At 34.9% G+C, this 23,317-nt stretch overlaps 1 long non-coding RNA gene across 1 annotated transcript; it reads left to right on the top strand.

Moving 5' to 3' along the window:
- The first annotated feature begins 4,420 nt into the window (after positions 1-4,420).
- LOC148677921 (uncharacterized) lies at positions 4,421-14,127 on the top strand. Its single transcript, XR_015935780.1, has 3 exons — positions 4,421-5,108; positions 11,589-11,674; positions 12,113-14,127. It is a non-coding gene; the product is annotated as an uncharacterized LOC148677921 (long non-coding RNA).
- Positions 14,128-23,317: the final 9,190 nt, after the last annotated feature.

Below are 23,317 nucleotides of genomic sequence, written 5' to 3' on the forward strand. Positions count from 1 at the left end.
CAAGTCTGTTGTAAGCATCATGATACATTTATGTTATTTTCAGATTTTCTGAAAATGTAAATGTTTTCCCCAATATCTGACTGCATTAAACATTTATGTTTTTATCTTAAATTTGATATGATGAATATTTAAATGCAAATATTTTTTTAAAAATGCCAGAAATCTAATTAGAAATGACAGGACAATAAAACAGCTTTTCTTCAAACTTGTTTTTTTCTCTAAAGTAAACAATCTGTTTTATTCAATGAATTGTGGATGAGAAGGATAACAGGGCACAAAAGATAATCTATCTCACCTTCGGAATAGGGGATATTATAGATGAGCAGATGAGTATAATAGATGAGCAGAGGTGCAAACCTTCGTTTCCCAAAGGTAAAACATTTGTGGAGTATTTAGGGTTAAACTGCAAAACTGAAACAGCTCTGTCTGTGAAAGACCTGGCTTTATTTGGGAGTCCATTTGCAACATAGTGGGATTCTTATGTTGATTTTGTGAAAGACACTGTTCATACTCTGTTTTCTGTAAGGAGCTGGAGGATAATTTGAGCGGCACCAAGCTGTGAAAGCCTTGTTAAAATGGACTCTTGTTATATGACAGTAATCCCCAAATGCCAATATTATAATGGATGAGCATGTCTAAAACCACAAAGCTTCTTCTATAGATGATGGAGAATTCACACCTTACACAAAATGAATTATTAGTTTAATTATCACTTTTTTTTTAATTAGTGACACTAAATAAACTACAGTATACATTTGTTTCAGTCAAACCAGCAAAACTTGGAAAACAATGTCTAAATGATGATCCATTACAAACATTTTTATAACATGTAAGGTCCTTTTATTAGACATACTGGACATGCACATCTTTGTATTTTTGTTTGAGAAATAGAAAAAATACATTTATACAATTCCTTCCTTTCAATTTACTTTTTTTTTACTTCAGGTGAAATGTTGATGTTGCTAATATTTGATGACATTTATATAAGTTTATAAATCTCAATGTTAAACCTTGTTAGTGTTACTGTTAGTCTTATTGAGAATCTGTAAAAAAAAATTTAAAGAAGCTGAAAGAGGGCTTGATATTTTATCTTCATTTCTTTTGTAGGTATTCTAAAAATGCTGTTGTTTCCAAGGGCACATTTACCAGAATTAAAACAATCATGATCGTTAACTAAGAAGAACATCCTTTTAGAAGAGCATGCTACTGTATATAAACAAACACACATACTATATATCCCACATATACAGTATCACAGCTAAAAGTTGTTCAATTAATGTGATAAAAATAACTTTCATATGTCATATTTAAACAAGTAGTAAACTTGGTTTTAACTGCATATACTGTATTTAATGCATACACAGGAAGTGTTTCAAAATAAACTAACTCTTTGATGTACTGTATAGATAAAATAATGTCACAATAATTTGTTAATGTAAAGAATCCAAAAAATGAATACATTCAAAATTCAGTCATCACAACAATCTTAATTATTTGTTTATGAATAGTATTTTTGTAACAGCCTGAGCACAGCCAAGCAATTTTCTGAGATTACAATTACAATTCCTGTTGTGAATTACGACTAAACCTAGAATTCCCAGCAGTGCAAAACATAATGTGGGCAAATAAAGCAGGAACAAATGGTGGCTTAAATAGGCGGTCAATGCAGTTTTCAGTTTTAAAGTGTGTATTCATTTAGTATATTTACAAAACACACATCAAGAACTGCTAGTCTCTAAAGAAAAGGTTAACTATTTTTGTCTGCAAAGACATAAAGGCAGGCAGCAATGAAGACAAAGAGCTGGAGCCAAAGTTTGAATTAACAAAGGTCTGAATTTAAATACATGAGGTTACGTTATTTGAATTGGACCAGGCCTTTTGCAGAACAACAGGAATGAGAAAGCTTTAGACCACATTAAACTAAGTTGAATAACTATGAAGAAACCAGAAGGAACTAGAAAATACCCTTCTTTTTATAGAAGAAAAAACACAGAAAGAAAAAAAAGCTTGCATAAAACATGCGCCATGACAAACACACAAATTTAAATAAATATTTTCACTACAGGACACAGCCTTTGGAATGATAGTGTTACCATATTGTACTATTTCCAGTTGCAAGCTGTTAGACTCAGAAGCTGGGGTTAGAACATTAAGGAATGCATTATTTTAGAAATATATACAAAAGGGACAATTCAAATGCAAATTCAAATCCCATTTTATGATGCTAAATAATGTTTTAAGTGAAATATAATATAAATTGTGAAATAATGCATTTACGTGTAAAATACTGTTGTGTGCTACAGTCTGTAAGGTTGTTCAGTACAATAGTAACATGCTCCTAATAATGTAATTTAGAGTTAAATTTACAACCTTCTCCAAGATGTTTCCTTAGTTGAAATACATCTCTTAATTAATTCTGTTTGAATTATTAGTCAAAACCTTTTTTTTATTTCCTGAAAATATATATTTAAACATAAGACAAGGTTCAGAGTTTCTACAAAAACTAAATGCATATGACAGAATATTTTCTAGTACTGAAGATATTTTTTTAGAATGTTTTGTAAAGTGAACAACGAGCAATTGTAGGCAAAGTAAGAGGCTCATGAACAAAGACGTGTAGACATGAACAAAAAACTTCTCAAGGTCCTTTAAATGAAGCAGGTGTTGTGAACTAGCACTGCCCAGGAAGGCTATAAATGCACCAAAAGGTCTTAGTAAGCATTAGCATTCTAATTCTTTTTTAATGTTGCAAGACGTCTGGGAGTACTTGAATTATAAATAAAATAATTGAAAGAGTTGGGTTTCTACTGTATTGTATCCATTTGGCATGATTTGAGATAACACAAAGTATATTTCTTGCCTAGGTAAACATTCCTTTCATTTGGTCACACTGAACCCCTGGTTTTCATGGCTTTTAACTGGTCCCAGTGTTGCACTTTTTTAAGAGGTATAATTTCAGTCCGACGCCTGTTCAATTAGCAACAATTTACAGTCACAGTTTCATCTCCTGGGGATTCCCAATTGCCATTTTATGGCAGCCCTAAGTTTTGCTGTAAATGTAATTTTTGTACAGTAACAAAGACATACCACTAGGAAACGTTTTCACAAATTGGCAGAATGTTAATAATAATCTAGCTTTAACTATGCAGTGTTTCTGGTTTATTAAAGCAGCATGCTTAATTTGCCATATACTTTTCTTCCTAATTTCAGTATGTTTAGTACTGTTGGCCTTCAGCCCTTTTTTGTGCAATGAAATAGCTGTTTTTTTATTTATTCCCGCAGCACCATGGTGAATTTAAGATCTTCAAAATTGTTTAATTGTACTGGCCCATTATGTGTTATAAAATGAACGACATTGTGGTTTTCTTTTACCAAAATACTGGTCATACAGTGCATCCATTGTCACAAAGATACTTTTTGCTGGTAAGAATCTCACCTAACTGGATCCTATCATGGTTGAACAGGGTGCAAGAAGAGACTACACTCTGATCCTACTGGCGATCTATAACAGGTTACACAAACATGCACATACAGAGCTTATTTAGAAGCACCAATTAGCCTAAACAGTATCTGGGAGTCTGTGAGGTGGGAGGAGCGCATGAAGAAAACCCATATAAACCATATAATTGACTTTATATACAGTACAAGCTAACATAAAATAACGTGAAAACAAAAATTCCAAAGTAAATATACTGTATATAGGAACAAGTAATAGGTTTTTTCCATGCTGAAAGGAGAAGAAAGAAATCACAATGTTTCGGCTGTGGAGCCTTCTTCCAGTGTACAGTATACTGTATATATATATATCGAGTATAATGTATATATATATACTTTGGGTAAACTGTACTGTATATATCTTAAGTTTGAATTCCACACATATCTAGTGAAGCAATTAAACTGAAAAATATATTGTATATAATTTGCTATTTTTCTTCTTAGCAAACTAACAAAAGCTAGTGAACTAAATACATACTGTTATGTTACTTAATAAAGTGTATGATGGTACCTAGGACAGTTAAGACATATTAGAAATAAGTTCAGTTGTTTGCTCAAATTCTTATAATGACAATAATAACAAGCCAACAAATTTAAAAAGGGATAGCATGCTTAGTATTTTGTCTGTAACTCACCTTGCTGAAAAAATGGCAGTGCTGGTTGGATCAGTGCCCTGACACCCCCTAAAAAAATCCCCTGAACGACTTTGAACACTGATATTAAAGAGACTTGGTTTGACTGAAGTTTACCTGAAAAGAGCACAATGTGCTGGTAATGAATTAAAAATACCTATCATGCAAACATGAATGAGTAACTCTGGATATGCAGTGTATACAAATCATGTAACTCTGGCGGACAGCAGAAGATACTGCAGCACCAGGAGGAATAGTTTGACATGGAAGCAGGAAGAGAACTACCAGTTAGCAGCTAACAGCACTGGTCACCTTGGAACTGGAACCCTGTGGTGCGTGTCAGAAAATAATGTGGTTGCCTAGAAGAGACGTCTGACACAGAAATGAAAGAGAAGTGCTGCTTGCTGAAATTTACTAGACATAATGGATATGAATATTTTGAACTGAACCTTTATACAGTACAGTAAGAAAAGGAACATCTGCTACATACAATATGTGGCTGGAGGGTTTGGGAAGGGGAAGAGTTGAGGGCTGACACTGATCAGCTGGACACCATCCAGAAAAGGGGGCTTAGGGGGGGGGAGATCTCATTGCTGTAGCAGCCTAGGCTTACATTAGGGACAGTGTGGGAATGAATGATGAAGTCTGGATAGGATGCAGACTGACACCATGTGCAGGCAGAGTTAGCAAATTGGGCTCCTGCAGAAGAGAGCAAAAAGAGGAACAGGATAGAGGAGACAAAACAATAGATATAAGTGAGGGCTGTAAGTGGAGTGAGTTAAATATTCTACCTGAAACGGACTGAGAAGGGGGAAGGAAAGAGAACAGTGGGTGAGGTTAGGAAGAGAAAGAGATAAGGGAAAGAAACTAATCTACTACAGTTGCTGACATCAGGAGACCTGATCCATATGGTGGGTGCAGAGACACTTCTTTTTGGTGGAACCGAAGAAGGAACTCTGATCTTGGATGAACGGGATGAAGGTAAGGGCCTAGCAATGCTGAATGCATCACATGTCCATCTACAATGAAGACAAACGCACACAGAGCTGAGTTCAGCCAGGGGAATTTTATGCACAGGGTAGTGAAAGTGCAACTTCCTGGGCACTGTAACTGTGTTTGTGATCTTAAGTCAATGGCACCTAATATAGTATGGGAATTTCCTGCATCCTATATACAATATTTAAAATTTAGCCTTTCAATTTTTTAAAGTACAATCAAGATTAAATAATTTTTAAAGGAAAAAGGAAAGAATAGCTATCTCAAAATATTAAACATTTTTTTAAATGTGGTCCTAACATGTTAACATGACAGTTTTGGACATTTTGAACATTTCAGTTTATAGCAAAAGCTATTTGAATAAATTCTGTTTTGCAAAACAGATTTTGTTCTATGCTATTACAGTGTAATAATGGACAGTCCCCTTACTGGAGTTTGTTTCAAAATCATTGCCAGGAGAATGACATTTTTTGTTGATATTTAATTAAAAGTTTGAGATAATCTGTCTAAAATACCCAGTGTCTTTTCGCCTGCTGCCATCTAGTGATTGTTAATCTTAGTATGCACAGGGGGAGAGACAGGAAAGATTTTTTTAACAATAAATTGATCTGTGTATTTAATTACATAGTAGTATAAAAATATTAAAAAAGGAAGTCAAGTTGAATAAAGCAGGAGGTCCCTTTGGTATAACAAGATAACAGTATTGTTTTCTTGATGTGATTTTACTTAAATGGTGGAGATCAAGTATGAATTGCATGATCACTCATCTAGAATGCTCAAGAGCACAGATGTTTGAAGAAACTGTGTACTCCTTGTTCTAAGCGACAAGTACAGTTTGTGTATAAAAAATCCCCACGAATGATCAAGCAGACTTTATTTGATACTTATAGTTTTTGCAATAACGGCCATATTGGGAATTAATCAATACATATTAATTAATTTTGTGTAAATCTTACCCCTTATAAAAAACATATGTGGTATTGTGTCTAAAAACAGTAGCAGTTGAACCATTTTTATTTAGAACCTAAATTACAAAAAAAATAACCAATAAACTTCCTACACTTCAGTAAAATTACATCTTTATTGCTGATGTTTACTTACAGGTGTTTATTTCCTTTTAAAACTAGTACATATTTATGGAATTTATGTAAATGTATTTACATGCCGAAGTTACAAAATTACAATTATATTTACTATAAGGTCTGTAGCAGGTTAGCTTTGGTATAGGCAGTGATTATTGGATTCAAACATTTCAAACATTTACCTCTTATTTGTTCATTTTGACATAATGAAAAACGATCATATATGAAGACACATTTAAACATCAGAAATACATTCAGACTTTGATCACTAACAAATATGGTGACATTCACAAACTATTAGAAAAACAACAACAATATGCTCTGCATAAAGTACCTGGAGATTAAAGGGACTCACCAATGAACTTCATACTGTACTGTACTGTATCTGCAAAGCGTGTGCACTCCCAAAAGATATTTCTCAATAGTATAGAAGAGGAATCAGTACATAAGTATTGAAACAGTATTCTATGCATTGTTTTTTTACTTATCACATAAGAGATAAGGGATAATACAGTGGTTGTCTTATAAAAATGAGTTTTAATTATTATATTGAGCATTACATTTTATAGTTTCACTGCACCAAGTAGTAGATTAAAAATAGTATTAGTAAGTGTAAGAAATTAACATCAACAAGTAGAATAACACTGAATAGATATGAATATACATCCAGAACTATAAGATCTTCTTGATAAGTTTCTTTCAATATTTCATAATTTAAGTGCATAAGTCACACATACAGTACAGTAAGTAAAAGCCAAGCATTTTCAATATATTGAAGAATATTTTAAAATAACTGCTTTCTCCTCAGAAATACTAGAAAATCTTTCAGGAAATACAGACTGCAGAAATATTTTTTTATTCATGAAATGTTTATTCTTTATGTGAGGACTAATTGTGTACATTTTTATCCTTTTTATAGAAAACAGAGTCTGTATTCCCTTGAACCTGTCATAGGATAAATTCATAAGCCATTTTTAGTTTGTATATAAAAACATTCCATTATGTAAGACTATTACAGCTGTTACACTCCATAAAACACAGTTCCCTCTTTATTTGAATCTAGGGGCTAGGTCTGTGCAGAACATTTATGAGCATTTCTGGTGTTACTTCAGAAAATATCATTATTTCTGGTGCTGCTGAATAACAAGGAAAAGAAAAAAAGCTTTGCCTAATAATGGTAAACAGTTGTAGACCACCCCTGTAATACTCTTCAGTTGCGAAATACTCTTCGTTAAGTGTCTCTCTGAGACTGACCAAAAAAGTAAAGCCACTATATGAAAAAATAAGTCATTAACTAGAAATGTGAATGTTCTACATTGGTTTCCTAGCATACAGAAAATGTAGTTTCATCTTCTGAATATATTGTGTACTGTGGTGGTTGGTATCCAAATGTTTTTGATTTCAACCAAATTGAAATTTGCAAAACATATTCAGTAAGTAATTTTAATCAATAACCCTATTACATTTACTTAAATCATAAACAATCATAAAGTGAAAAGTTTCCAATGATTTTGTAGTAAATATCATGAACATTATTTTGTGTATGAACTGAACATACAGTACAGTATGTGTACCCTGTGATTTGATTACATTATTTTGTAATGATAAAACACAGGTACTAATGAAACGGGGGTGAGTTTCCCGAAACCATCGTAGCACTAAGAACATCGTAAACTCGCTCTTAAGATTGATCGTTAATTTACGAGTGTTTCCCAAAACCTATCGTAACTAAAGTAGAACGTTAAATCCTTCGTAATCTACATGCTCCCCGACCCACTCGTTAATCACTAAGTGCTTCTTAAACTGGCTACCTCTTGCGCCAACCTTAGCAACAGACAGAGCACATTCAATTCACGTCATGGGAATTCTCTGGAAATATAGATTTTATATTAAGGATTTTGATATTTTGTTGTACTATGTAAGAGGAAATTCAAAAAAAGAACATTTATTTATACAGTAATTAATTTATTAGTAATCTTGGGTAAATTTCATATTCATAAGTCAAATGTTTTAATAATACTCCCTCTTTTAGTACTTTTGGGGTGGGGGTTTTAATTGTATTTAAATTACATAAAGAACGTGAAACATGTAACTTGTATTACAATGTAGCGCCACACAGGGCGGGCTGAGAACAGCACCTGGGGACTACCGGACTGTATATACAGTAGTGGCACGGAGGCTGAGATACAGTCTCTTCCCTTCGTGTGTGTGTGTTAGTGTAGGTGCAGTGCTGTAACCCCTGTCCCTGTGTGTGTACCTTTCCCGATTCAAGTTAATAAATGTGTTGTTCAACCCCAGTCCCACGCCTGCTCCATTCTGTATCGAAACCCACAGTCGATACAATATTTAAAGTTCGAATGCCGTTTTATGTTCTGTCGTGATTGTTGACGGTAAAGCTTAGACCTACTGTACTTGTTTTTAAATTTGATTATAGGTCCTATATTTGTTGAGTGACATATGCCAAGCTTAGTAGTTCATTTTTCCATTGAATTCCAATACACCCAATAACTATAAATAACAACAGTTTTTTTCTCATTTGACGATGGCAGCGCTCCAAAAATATTGCTTTAAATCAAAGACGTCATGCAGGATGCATACACTGTCCACACAGTTAAACTTGGTTTTCTTTTACGGCATGTCAGTCATTTATTTTATTTTCTCTTAGAAACAATAAGAGTCCCATTTTGTGCCTATCTATACGCTTTCGCTTAAATGGTTGTTAAATTATGACGTCATGTTTGCTTCATATTCCTTTTCACAACTTTATTTCATCCCACTGAAGGACCAAAACCGACACCATATAATGAAAGTATTGTCAATCGACGTGATGCTTTTTGCTAAGCGACTTCAGGGGAGGGGTTAACAAAGAAGTACTTTATACTCGCTCGTTAAATGACCGATTAAGAGGGGTTTTGGGAAACGCACAAAAAAGTAGGTCGTACGTTACGTACGTACATCGTAAAGTTGCTCGTTAGTCTCTAAGATTAATCGTTTTCGGGAAACTCACCCCAGATTTCTATTAAAAACAAAGTTAAAGCTCATGTGGCTCACTCATATCTAAGATTTTCCTCTTTTTATCATATTTTGGTGCTATTGTTTAATTATTATTATGATTGCGAAGGATTTTTAAATGTTCAAAAATGTCTGGAGGTACAACATATTACATAGCTTCTCTAGAGAAAGTAATGTTCTTCTCTGGTATACTGAATAGTGTCTGAATGAATGACGGTAAAAGCAATTACATTTTCTTTGGCGTTTCAAACATGCAGTTTTTGCTAAGTTATACAGATTTTTCCATGGTATGGAAATGTATGCAATGCAGAGGTGTTAGTGGGGCCAGCAGGGGGCGCTCACCCTGTGGTCCATGTGGGTCCTAATGCCCCAGTATAGTGATGGGGACACTATACTGTAAACAGGTGCCGTCCTTCGGATGAGACGTAAAACCGAGGTCCTGACTCTCTGTGGTCATTAAAAATCCCAGGGCGCTTCTCGAAAAGAGTAGGGGTGTAACCCCGGTGTCCTGGCCAAATTTCCAATTGGCCCTTATCAATCATGGCCTCCTAATACTCCCCCTCTATGAATTGGCTACATTACTCTGCTCTCCTCCCCACTGATAGCTGATGTGTGGTGAGCGTTCTGGCGCACTATGGCTGCCGTCGCATCATCCAGGTGGATGCTACACATTGGTGGTGGTGGATGGGAGTCCCCATTACCTGTAAAGCGCTTTGAGTGGAGTGTCCAGAAAAGCGCTATATAAGTGTAAGCAATTATTATTATTATTATTATTTTTTATTTATGGATTCTTCTAATGTGATCACAAGCAAAATGACTTTGTCTAGTAGTATTTAAGAGTAGTATTTATTTATTCTGGTCTGACATTTATACCTAAACTGCTAGATGGCTGGCAATTCAATTGGAACAAAGTCCATGTGTTGAAACACCTTGGTTTGCAGTAATTGATGGTCTTGTAATGAGAAACAACACAGTGGCTTCAAGGTATCAGCCCTTAACCACAGTGTATAGTTTTCATGACATAGTCTTAGTTTTTCCAAATTAATTTAACTGATTCTGAGAACAAAAATAATCTTTTCAATGTTTGGGGGAAAAAAAAGGGAAATTTATCATGTATGACTGCTTGGTTTAATTATCAATAGCAAATAAATATGATATCAAATATTTGCATTATTCATTACTATATTTATTTTAAATTTTGTACTTTGGTTTATTTGAACTTTGGAACATAAATATAAAATAGAGATCTATACCAGGAGTGAAACAAAAATATTTCCCTTAGCAGACCTATTCAGTATTTAAGCTTTTCAATATTATCCAGATATCCTCCCAGGGTAATCCTCCTGGCTTCCTGCTGAACATGCGAGCAATCCGTGTGCAATTTAGTTCAGCCTGGAATTTCTACTCCTCCCTGTGAAGATGATCCAATTCACACTTAATGGTTATGAGGTCAGAAATCCAAAGAAGTCATTCCATAGCATGACTTATTTTTCTAATGAAAGATTCTTTGCTGAAACAATGGAAGACTTCTCACTCAATTCCACATTCAAAAGTGAGTTTAATGTCAAAATGTTCTGTTTAAAATACAATTAACATTTAAAAGAACAGAAAAAAATCATTGCTAGCCTTTAATTCTTAAACCAAATTCATTGTATAAATAAATATATTCCTTTAGTAGGAACTAAACACTTTAATTCCCAAGCATAGTGAAGTGGACCCAAAAAACAACAGAAAGCAAAGATTTATACTCCATAAAGAAATGCCAGACTCATGGGGAACAGACAGGTGCCACATTTACTGTTTTCACAAAAGTATTGCCAGGTTCTGTCAAGTCCAAGTCCATGTTTCAGTTATGGTATGCCTGAAGTCATGCCTAAGGGAAAATACCTCTTTCTGGGGAAAGTAACGTTTAAAAATGTTTTAAAATGAACAAGAATTTTGTTTTAAAAAGTCATCAGTTGCAGTTATCAATGTTATGTACAGTACATAGTTACTGTACTATGTAAAGAAGAACTTTATCTTAAAATATCTTATTAAAAACAACTTTTTATTTATTAAAAAATACTTGGATGATTTGCAAAGATTACTTCTTAAAAGTAACTGTCTCCAACACTGGGTGTTTCAAAGACTACCTTTTTAGCTCCTTTTGTTTTTTTCACATTAAATATTGCATTTTTCAGCAGTATGACTGAAACTATCTACTGTATATACTGTATCTGTATTTATAAAGGAGAATAACATCCACATGCATTTGGATAGCAGTCAAATTTCCTAGGCAAATTCTGGTTACAGTCAGTACATCTGAACAATTGAATAGTGAAATTGTGAATGGCTTAATGCCCTCTTCTCCCCTGGTTATTTTTGTTTTTAGGCAGCAAAATTACCACTTTCTGGACTGACCTCTTCAGATCTCAGAAGCAAAGCACAACTGGCCCTGTACTAGATGTGAAATTCAAGGTAAACCAAGTTGCTGTTGCAAATTGAGCTGGTGGACCAGCAAGTGGCACTCCTTGACCAGAATTTTTAACACCAAGACCACAGTGTAGTGGACTGAATAATAAAAAAGCCTGAGAATAATACCTGCGGAGAAACACCACAGAAAACTATAGCAACTTTGAAACTTAAGAATGTATTTTGCCCTGTTTGTTGTTTAGTTTAGCATATTTGGTTAGTAAGTTAAATTTTGTTAGTTATGTTTCCTAGCTAAATAAATTGATATACAGTAGTGGGGTATATTTAACTATTCATTAAAACGTAATAATGAAACATTATAAGATGCTTTCTCAGGATTGATTCTCCGCTTATAATTGTAGATCTTATTCCCTTTGTTTTTTACAGGATTTTTGTAAACGTATAAACCTGAGAGCCTTCCTTTTCTTCTCTTTCTCTTCACAGACTGCTAAATCACCTGTCACGAGTACTACAGTGATAAAATCTTACATCCAGTCAACCGAGACAATATTCATGCTTACATTCAGCTAACCATTAGCCAAGCAAGCAGGAACTTTGTTGAATCTGGTACAGTATATTCGGGAGAATGATCAAAACTAAAAAAAGCAAAAACAAATGGTGTATAAAGAGACGCCTTTTCTCAGTTGCCTGGCTATGCTTTGCTGTTTCAGCTAGGTGAGTCTGCTGGTTTTACTTGAGAAAAGAAAACAAAGCGGTGCTGTTTAGTGGTGTGTCAGGGCTCATTTGGCACTAGTCCTACTACAGAAGGTGACGAAATCTGGAGAGCGTTGAATTCTCCCCAAGCGGCAGGTCTCGCCTGTGGCGTAGTGGAATTCTCCATGGTCTGGTGGGGGTGGTGCTCTGTGGCTTTGAAAACAGACTTGATGGTGAGCCGTTGTGATTGAATCCTGGTGGGGGCAGAGCAGCACTCATCACATTGGTTTGACTTGGATCATAGACACTGATGCCTATTAGCTGCTGAGGAGCAGGAGGAATTTAGAGGTGGAAAGTTTAACTGGGTTCATTTGGCTTGTAAAAGAAAGTCACATCATTTCCTTGGAACCTGGATACTGTTGAATTTTCCTGAAACAGAAGGCCTGGCCTTTTGGCATAGCAGATTACAATTCTTTCTGTGATGCGACTCTGCGTTGCTCTGGAGCTGGAGGTGCTTGTGAGTGCATGTGATCGGATTCCAAGGAATACTTTACAACGTTGATACCCTCACTATGATCGATGCCATTCAAAAGTTGAGGCTTCAGCTTCAGCTGAACCAGGAGGAGGAGAATAAAACAGAACACATTTGTTAATGTGCCTGTCACAGAAATTGATACCACCTTCTTGGGACTTGAATAGGGTCGATCACTCCTGTGGTGAGAGTGATGCTGTTCACCTTTGAATCTGGAATTGAGCAGCTATGATTGAATAACAGTAAGTGCAGAGCTGCATTCATCACAGTGACAAAGAGAACATGATGCATTAATGAGACATTACATTCTTGATGTATATAAAAAAATCTGTATCTATTGTTAATATTTGGGCCTTCAGAAGGAAGTCTTTACACTATCAATATACATGGAAAATGTAAACTGTTATTGTACATTCAACTTTTAAGAAAAAGAGGCTTTTATTTACAGTATGTGTTAGAGCAGTACATCTGTAGAACAGAAAACCAAGCATAAAAATAGTCAATTCACTGGAATACAACAATAAATATTGTTTAGTTTCTTTGGTTAACCAACAGCTGCTAAAAATAAAAGTGAGGCAAATTAACTTTTAAATTGTCTAATGTTTGTGAAAAATTCCCTGATTTCTTTTTTAAAAAATCATTATTATAGATTGTTGATGGCCAACAGAATGCTATTAACATTATGTCATTTTTGAGCATTCTTTAATATGTTTGAGCTATATAAATTCTAAGAGCCTTGGTTCATCTAGGCTAACTTCCTTTGATTGCATGCTGTTTTGACCTACAGTGTGTCAGAAGTACACCTCTTCTATCTTTCCATTCTCTTCGGAATGCTTTGTATCTACTAATGCTGTATCTGTCATCATCACATTCTCTTAGATATGTTCCAGTAATTGCACTTACATCATTATTACCTGCTAATGTAGTAGCTTTTATTATTTTCATTGTTTCTTCTTAATACTCCTAATATCTATGAGTAAGACCTTTACTGTCTGGCTCTTTGATGCTTTGTTGTTCCCTGGAGTTCTCTTTGCACTGTACTTCCTGTTTATGTCCCTTACAAAATACAAGATTTCTTTGGATTGTCCCTCAATTCATTCTGATTTAAATATTTAGGTATTTCTTTGTAGATCCTTGGTACAAGTCAAGTGGTACTCATTTAATTCAATAACCATATCTGTTATTTATGGATTAACATTTCCTGTTGTTCACCTTTGCATGGTGTCAGTTTTCTTTGACAAAAAATTAAACCATTGTTTTGTTTTAAAATCAATGTTGTAGTGTTGCAGTTGTAATTTATTCTTCTATCGTCCTTAAAAGATCCAGCTAAGACGTTCATGACAAAATAGAAAAGGGCATTTATACTTTTTCTGGTTTTATAAAATAATTATAATTGCTTTTGGTCGTGCTGAAAAAGGTGAAGTCCTTCTCCGAAAGAAACAGTCTCTTTTTCTTCTCTTTTCAGGATGGAATAAAGCTTTACTTGTTCCTTTGCAGCCTACACATGCTGACGCAGCTACCTACTTGAACTACCAGAGAGCACATGACTACTCCACTGGATAGCACACTGGTCTAGATTACCTTCAGCAATGCTGGTCTCCACTAACACAGCAGGGTCAACCAGAGTGTCATACTGTACCTCACTTAACAAAACCATAGCAGTATGTAGCACCCATAACCTATCAGTCATATGTAAAGAGGATTTATGTATCATGATATGCTACCCCTTGTAGGCAGTGGCAAAGGAAAAAAAATGAATGTATTTTTATAATACTTTAACTCATACTATATATATATATTATTATATTATATAATACTTTAAACATTAATAATAGAAATTTAGCTTAATTCATTTTGCTTACCAATCCAGGCTGCATATTACATTTTCTAAAGCCATTTAATCAGTAAAAATATTTGCATCATATTAAAGAAATAGACTAAAAGTAATGAAACCAATACAGATTGCAATTTTACATCATGAGACACTAATTGTGTAGTGTTGCTGTTTTATGTGTCTTGAGTTGTGAGGTCATTTCTGGACTGGGAAGACTTCCCTGTGTCTATTGGGGTTTTCTCTGTGTGCTTTCACAGTCATACTGGCTAGGTTAATTGGTATCTGGTTAACTGGTTAAGTGGTTAACGAGGGTGGAGCAGTGGTACTGTGGCTAAGGACCTGTGCTTTTGGCTGGAAGGTTGCTGGTTCAAATCCCATGGCCGGCAGAGGAATCCTACACCGTTGGGGCCCTGAGCAAGGCCCTTAACCCCAGCTTCTCCTGGGCTGCCATATAAATGGCCAACCCTGCACTGTGGCCCCAAGCTTCTCTTCCCTGTCTGTGTGCCTGTGGGGTATGTGAAAAGATAAATTCCTAATGCAAGAAATTGTATATGGCTAACAAAGTTATCTTATCTCTAAAGTGTCCTGGTGTGTTTGTGTGCGTGTGTGTGTGCTGTAATGGACTGGCATACCTGTGCCCTGTGCTCTCAGGTGCTATGACCCTTACCAGGAATAAGCAACTTTCTGATACTGGAAGGACATAGTGATGCCCATTTTCTGCTGATTAATCTGAGCTTAACCGTTGCTGTGAGAAAGGTAACATTTGCAGAAAATTGCAATTCTGTACAAATTTTGTAGAAAATTGGAGAAAGCACCAATTTACAGTTCACAAGAAATAATCAATTGTGAACATTTTTGTATAAATGCTTTAATTGTCTTGCAGTATTCAGCACAGCATCTGGTCTTGCCTTATGCTCATTATTGTGACATTCAAACTATTGCATATTGAAAATGTACCTTTTCACTTAGCTTTAAAATTTCAGCTCACCATGAGCAATGTAATGTACCCAAATTGTAAAAAGAAGCTGCAATTCTTCCTAAACAAGGGCTTTAATTTTTCTTTCTTATTCTTATTTCATATTATACTGTATGCCAAGTTATTTCTCTCTTGTGTACTGACTGAAGCTGTGGAATGACAAAAGTCATTAACCCTGCCCCCAGGCAGTAAATGCCCTGTTATGTAAATGGATATCCTCCAAACCATCACAGCCAGCAAGTAAGAATTTGTCCTCAATTATAGTATCTAGTTAAATAAAGATTTAATTTTAAAAAATAATGCCTCCACAGAAGCCATTTACTAACCTTTGTTTAAAATATTATCTACCATCCTGTTTTATCATAACTTGGGTCTTATCTTCAGGACAGCAAAACTTGTGCCTCTGTTCCTGAGCTATTATCAGGTTTGTGCCTACCACAATTGTCAAGGAATTGTTTTGTTCTATAGATTTTGATTTTATTTAACAAAGTACATTTCAATTGTGATTTCAATTTTATTAATGTAGTTAAAGTACTGTAACGAGAAGTGCTGAAAGGGAACAGAATCTTCTGTTCTTCAAAGTTACAGAAAAAAAATGGACATAGAAGTGCATAGTGTTTAATGAGTACAGTATGTGTTACAGCTCTCACATTTATTATACAGAGAGGTGTTTTTTTATTGTGGCATTTCTAACTTCTGTTTGATTGGTTTTCATAATTTATAGTCGACAAAGTAGTTCAGAATTACTCTAGTTTGGCAGTCTTTGCTCAATGATGACAGCACACACCTGCATAATGTCGAATGTATTTTAAAAGTGCCAATTCTCAGCTTTATTGGCTGCTCTTTATAAAGAACAGATCTGAATTTAACAACAAGTTGGTCAGACAATGTGAAAATCTATTTTTTAAAACTATAATTTGATATTTTTATTATATTTTATAAACTTGTTACCATCGCCAAAACATAGTAGTACTAAATGGGATAAATACAGTATTTGACAATTTTGCCACATTTTCTTTTGAGTGTGAATTATGCTGCCAGTGTTTGTACACTGCAGTTATCAGAACCAAGACGTTCACAATTAGATTGTTGAGATTGAAAGGAAGTTAAAATTGTACAAAATTCTAGCAATTTTGGTCTTGGGCTCATAAGTAGAGTTCAAGTAGCTGGTCAAGGAAAAAACTCTAGATTTGTGACACTGGATGCTACATAAAAGGTTGTTTGTGTCTAGTTCAAGTTGGCTTTCACTCAACAAAAGGTTCTTAACAATGGCTATTTTAGTGGTTTCTTTATTGTTGGCTTGGGACTCAAACATCTGGTTGAAATGCTCCGAATCAAATCAACAGTAAAGGGGCCAGTATAAAGAAATAATAGTCAAGTAGAGTCTTTTATAGTATTGCAGATGTGGAGAAATGCTATTGTGTGTGGTACCTCTATTCAAAACCAATTAGTGATAAATATAGTTGTCTTGTGAGTCATAGTTGTATGACTGAGGTCAAGTATTACCAGGTTCAGTGATACAACACAATCAAAGGCAAATTTAGTTTGCAACTCTGCTACTGCCGTGATTGAAATGATGGACATCTAAATAAGAGAAAATCCAAATTATACTCTGATCTCTGTGGAAAGGATATATGAAAAGTTCTTTAGTGCTGCATGGGTCTCTGGGTACTTTTGTGTGGAGCTGGACAATATGCACGCTTTATCACATAAAAAAACAATCATTCTAAGAAAATCCAGTTGAGGTTACTCATCCACCTTTTGTTACCTTTTGGAAGAGAATAAAACAGACTGTTTATACCAGACTTTTTTGCCGCTACATCACCATAATTACTGTATCTGGGAGAATGAAACACAAAAGAGTTTTCTGACAATTGTTATCAGGCTTACATGTATAACCTTCAGTGACATTGACAAGGGAAGCTGTAGAGCAATGACAATGTCCTGTGCACTGTACTCAGCATTCCCAATCTGAACAGCACTGGGTCAGATTTGTGCTTTAGATATTATGGCAGGTGGAATAATACTTAATAATAATTCCTTACACTTCTATAGCACTTTTCTGGACACTCTACTCAAAGTACTTTACAGGAAAAGGGGACTCCCCTCCACAACCCCCAATGTGCAGCCCAACATGGATGATGCAACGACAGCCATATTGTTCACACTACGCTTACCACATACCAGCTCTCAGTGGGGAGGAGAACAGAGTGATGAATCCAGTTCATAGGTGGGGATGATAAGGAAGCCATGATTGGTAAAGTCCAATGGGGAATTTGGCCAGAACACTGGGATAACACCCCTACTCTTTTTGAGAAATTCCCCTGGGTTGTTAATGACTATAATGAGTCAGGATCTCTGTTTTACGTCTCATCAGAAGGACAGCACCTTTTTATAGTACAGGGTATCCATCACTATACTGGTCCATAAGGACCCACACAGACTGTAGGGTGAGCACTAACACCTCTTCCTGGAGCAGCCTTAGTTTTTCCCAGGCAATCTCCCATCCAGGTATTGGCCAGGCTCAGACCTTCTTAGCTTCAGTAAGATGCCAGTTGTACAGTAAATTGCAGGGTGATATAGCTGCTGGGATGTTCAAAGCAACTGTCTTCGTTTGCTGCAGAAACTCAGGTCTGATAATCATAATGAATGTACAATTCAGATATACAAGTACAAAAGACATTTATTTTGTTTTAATATTTTTCTTTTTGTTTTCATATAGTTTACGCATAATTAATTGTATAATCCACTTAATAGAAGAACATAGAATGGTGTAGGTTCCAAATCCAAGAGAATTCCTGATGAAATATAATTTAATGAAGAATCGCAATACTGGATATGAGTAGTATTTTAAAAATTGTCAAATAAAACAAATTTATGTAATGTATGTATTTGTCCTTTCCTTATTAATGGACTATTATTACTTTATATATATATATGTACAAATTGCTATCAAAACAGCCTCTAGGCTGATATTGTAATGTGAAATCTCTGACAGTCTTTTTTAACTTTAAATTAATAATTCCCAATCATTCACATCATCAATCTTATTTGTCAAATGCCAACATTCTGCTCAGAGAAATACTGTAGGTCTAGTCCTTTGAAATGTTTTAGGAAGTCTCTTTCAATTGTCTTAAATTACTGAACGATTCTCCAGAGTACACAAAAAAAAATTTCTAGCCCTCAAGGAAAATAACTGTTTTATCTCAACTTCTAAATTATAACTGAAGCTTTAGGCAGTGTTAAAAAAACTGGGGTGCATTCTAAAAATCTCACACTGTTCAATAAATGTAACAAATCTTTCCCCTTAACTAGAAAACGTTGTCCTGTTCTCATTGTTGTCAGTTTATGTTTTACTTGTGTTTCACTTAAGGTCAGGTTATAAAAGAAACTTATAGTTAGGCCCACGTAAATATATTATTATTATTATTATTATTATTATTATTATTATTGTTATTATTATTAATTATTATTATTTCCTGAAAAAGCAAGAAGATAGAGCCATTGTATTAGAAGTTGCTTACAGCAAATGTCATACATGTTAATAAATGAGGGTGACATGGTGGAGCAACGGTTAGTATTGCTGCCTTGCAGTGCTGGCACCCTGGGTTCAGTTCTTGTGGTGCTGTCTCCATGAAGTTTACACTGTATGTTTTCCCTGTGTTCATGTGTGTTTCATCTGGCTTCTAGGAAAATTGGCAATGGTATGAATGTATTGTACACTATATGTGTTTGTGTCTGTGTGATTGTTGCGATGGACTGGCTTTCCAACCAGAGTGAAATTTGCTTTATAACCACTGCTTGCCAGGATAGGATCTGGATCCCCTGTGTCCCTGAATTGGATAAAGGCTTAGAAAATGGATGGATGTTTATTACATTACAGTCCCAATAATATATATTCTGTGCCGAGATACCAAATCTACTTGTGTCAGTTTTTAATAGAAGAAATGATAATTTCTTACATTAATATAACACTTTTCACCTTAAAGGCTCCCAAGTACTTCAAAAATAGGAGGTGCAGCACCCACCTACCTGTACATCTCAAGACTGACTAGACTCAACCTTGCTTAGATTTGCTAAGATGTGATTAGATTCCTTTTCTATTGTTCACTGCTTGCATAATAATACTGGTTCAGGAAAATTCAGATAATGTGATTTATAAATTATTTATGCACACAGACTATAAATGCCTGGAAACATCAATAGTTGCTTTAATCTATACATCACATCTTAGCAGCTGAGCACCTGGCATAACTATGGCTACCTGTCAAAAGAAATGTCTGTGAACATTTCACATCCAATAGAGGATATCTATTCCATGGGCACCATGGGACTTGCAGGCTGAAAAATGGGGAATGTCTCTGACAAGCATATATGTCAATATACAGTTGGTGTTGTAGTAATAAGTCAAGTTGATAACAACTGATATACAACATTTTTCTTTTATAACTTCATGAATATTAAAGCACATTTTTCATGTTATACAAAAACGAAAAACATTATACTGTACTGTACACACTGAAACCAGTTATATTAAATTAAAAATTCTCAAATTACAGGGATGACCCAATTTTCCCACATTACTTATTTGTTTATATAGATCTGAGTAAAAAAAAATTATCTTGACTTCTGTACGTGTTATTAGTCTGTATTCTGTATGGTCACCCACATTAGGTCCTGTATGATGCTAAAAGCAAATCTAAAAGATAAAGATGTGTTTTATTTCTTCACCATTTTGTCCTTGATACAAAGTTCATTTTTCTGTAAAGACTGCTTATTTTAACACGGAAAGAAAACTTTATTTAAAAAGCTTTACATTAAAATATTTTTAAATGATTAAGCACAATACTGCTTAATTCTAATCATTTGCAATTATGTTGCCAGAATCATTCCACACCATGCAAGCATACATGTTTTGTATGAGTTTAGTTTAGGCTGTGGAAATAGGATGCACTTCTTTACACAAAGGGTTGTGGGAGTAAGGAACAAGCTACAGAGCTGTGTTGTTAAAGCTGATACTCTGGCCTCCTTCAATAAACAGCTGGATGAGGTGTTTGGCCCAAAAAGTTACCAAACGTGGTTAGATGAATTGAATGGCTCCTCTCATTTGTAACATTTCTCAAGTCTGTGTTGTAATTCAAATGTATCTGAAGAAAAAAAAAACAAATATTCCACAGATACAAAAACAAACTGAATAGCAAACAAGTAAACATGATAATTTTACTGGTGAGATGTAAAGATACATCTTATTTTTTTGTGAAACTATACATGCTCCATTACATTTCTGGTTAACACTAAAGGCTTTTTTAAAAGAAATCCATGTCCTGTCCCAAGACTAAGTAATTCAACTCATTCATCACAAGTGATGTTCCTTTAATGTCATAGTTATTCCCTACTGGAAGTTTACAGCTTTGATAACAAGACAGTTTCAAACCAGATGTGTAGAGGGGGTCTCCTTAGTGTTAGTGTGGGAAATGTCAGTCCTATCAAAGCTTGGTCTGGATCATGCATCGATTCACATCTTTAATCACTGACTAATGGATTCTTCACATTTGCTGGCTTACTATGGCTTTGGCGCGGCATATTCCAAAAGGTTACAGTGTTCCACATGGAATGCAACATAGGGTTTTGACTCCCCTTTTTGATTTGACAAACAGTCAGGGGATTTTGTAGAGGTTACGGACACATGTGTGTGTTCTGTGTGGAGTGTCCTCCACATTAGCTTCCATAATGTTAAAACAAAAATCTCACTCAATGAAATATGCTATGCTCGTTGTTTGAATTGAAAATAGAACGGGACCTTTTCTTTACACCCTTTGCTGAATTTTGCTGAATCAGTAACATACTGTATTTCTTTCCTGCAAACGTTTATTTTCAGATATTCTACACAAACAGTATTTTTTTTTAATTTTATTTATCAAGATTAATAAATAATAATAATTGCTTACACTTATATAGCGCTTTTTCTAGACACTCCACTCAAAGCACTTTACAGGTAATGGGGACTCCCCTCCACCACCACCAAGATTAGTTTGAAATTATTGAGAGTCTTGGAATGAGTTTTGTTCTTTGTGTTAAGTTTTGTACCAAAGTTATTTGTTGGATAACATAATCTCAACAATAATACAAACTATTCATTAATAAAAATAGTTTTAAGCAAAAAATACAATATTCCCTACGGTATATCCTCATTGAGCAGCATGTTGTGGCTTAATTTATAGAATTTAGAATAGAACTCTTTCTATAGGGGGCAAATTACAAACCTATATTATATCCACTGGTTATTACAGTAGGTAGGCTGAAAAAGAGCCAAAAGAGATGGGATTACATATGACTTTTAATATGAATTGATACTCCAGCAATATATAGTATAAAAATTAATAATAAAAAATGTATGCCTTTGTCCTAAGGAAAAATAACATTTGCCCACCTTTAATAATAATAATAATAATTGCTTACACTTACTGTATATAACGCTTTTCTGGACACTCCACTCAAAGCGCTTTACAGGTAATGGGGACTCCCCTCCACCACCACCAATGTGCAGCATCCACCTGGATGATGCGACGGCAGCCATAGTGCGCCACAACGCTCACCACACATCAGCTATCAGTGGGGAGGAGAGCAGAGTAATGTAGCCAATTCAAAGAGGGGGATTATTAGGAGGCCATAACTGGTAAGGGCCAATTGGAAATTTGGCCAGGACACCACGGTTACACCCCTACTCTTTATTGAATGAAACAAAACTGGATAAGGTTTACTTACCTTTGTGCTGAGTGATTCCATAATTCATATCATTAGAAACACTGGATTACTTTGGGAATGGGAAATTATTTTTGATTCTGGTTTCAAGTCCCTAGATTTCTGACCTCTAATTTTCCAAAGACAGCCTGGGGTAAATCATCCACCACCTCTTAAAGCAGAAGAGAATAGAACATTCGGAACTCATGACTGAAAGGAAAAAAAGAAACCTGTGGTAATAAAATATAATAATAAGGTGCACTTTAGATATATAAACATCAGACACTATATTAAGAAATTGTTTGTTTGTGTTAAGTTAAAGAAAGTTAAAGAATAAAATCAATAACATATTTTAAGTTTTGTATTTTTCATGTTTGTGAAAGGTATTTTTAAAATGGTCTTCAGCCACAGAGTCCATAATAAGCAATAGGCATTGACTGTCTTTGTTTATGTTTTGCATGTAGAAATATGAATACCACATTTTGCAGTGGGGGCAGTCAGAGCCTGGCCTTAATCCACATTCCCAGTGTTCATCTGAGATCTGATGCTTCCCATCACAGCACACAAGTACCAAGTAGGCTGTGTTAGGCTTGGTCTAAAACTTTTTCAATTTGAATGGTGCATTTGAAATTTGAAAACCACAAGAAGTAATGATGGAAGTTTTAATGCACAAACATACTGTAACCGGATCACTATTTTGTTACACAAAATACAGTAGGTATCAAATATATCTTAATGTAAAACAAAATCACAGAAAAGATAAAGAATAATGCAGATCAAAGATTCAGTCCTCATTCTTTTCATACAGATTGATTTTAATATGAAACATAAAAGACCTCCCTAAACATTAGCACAATCCTGACAGCACTGATATATACTGTACTTCTGATAATCCTGCAATGGAGTCTTCTG

Source organism: Lepisosteus platostomus, chromosome 1, assembly GCF_059453375.1.
Source record: "Lepisosteus platostomus isolate fLepPlt1 chromosome 1, fLepPlt1.hap1, whole genome shotgun sequence".
NCBI classification, from domain to species: domain Eukaryota; kingdom Metazoa; phylum Chordata; class Actinopteri; order Semionotiformes; family Lepisosteidae; genus Lepisosteus; species Lepisosteus platostomus.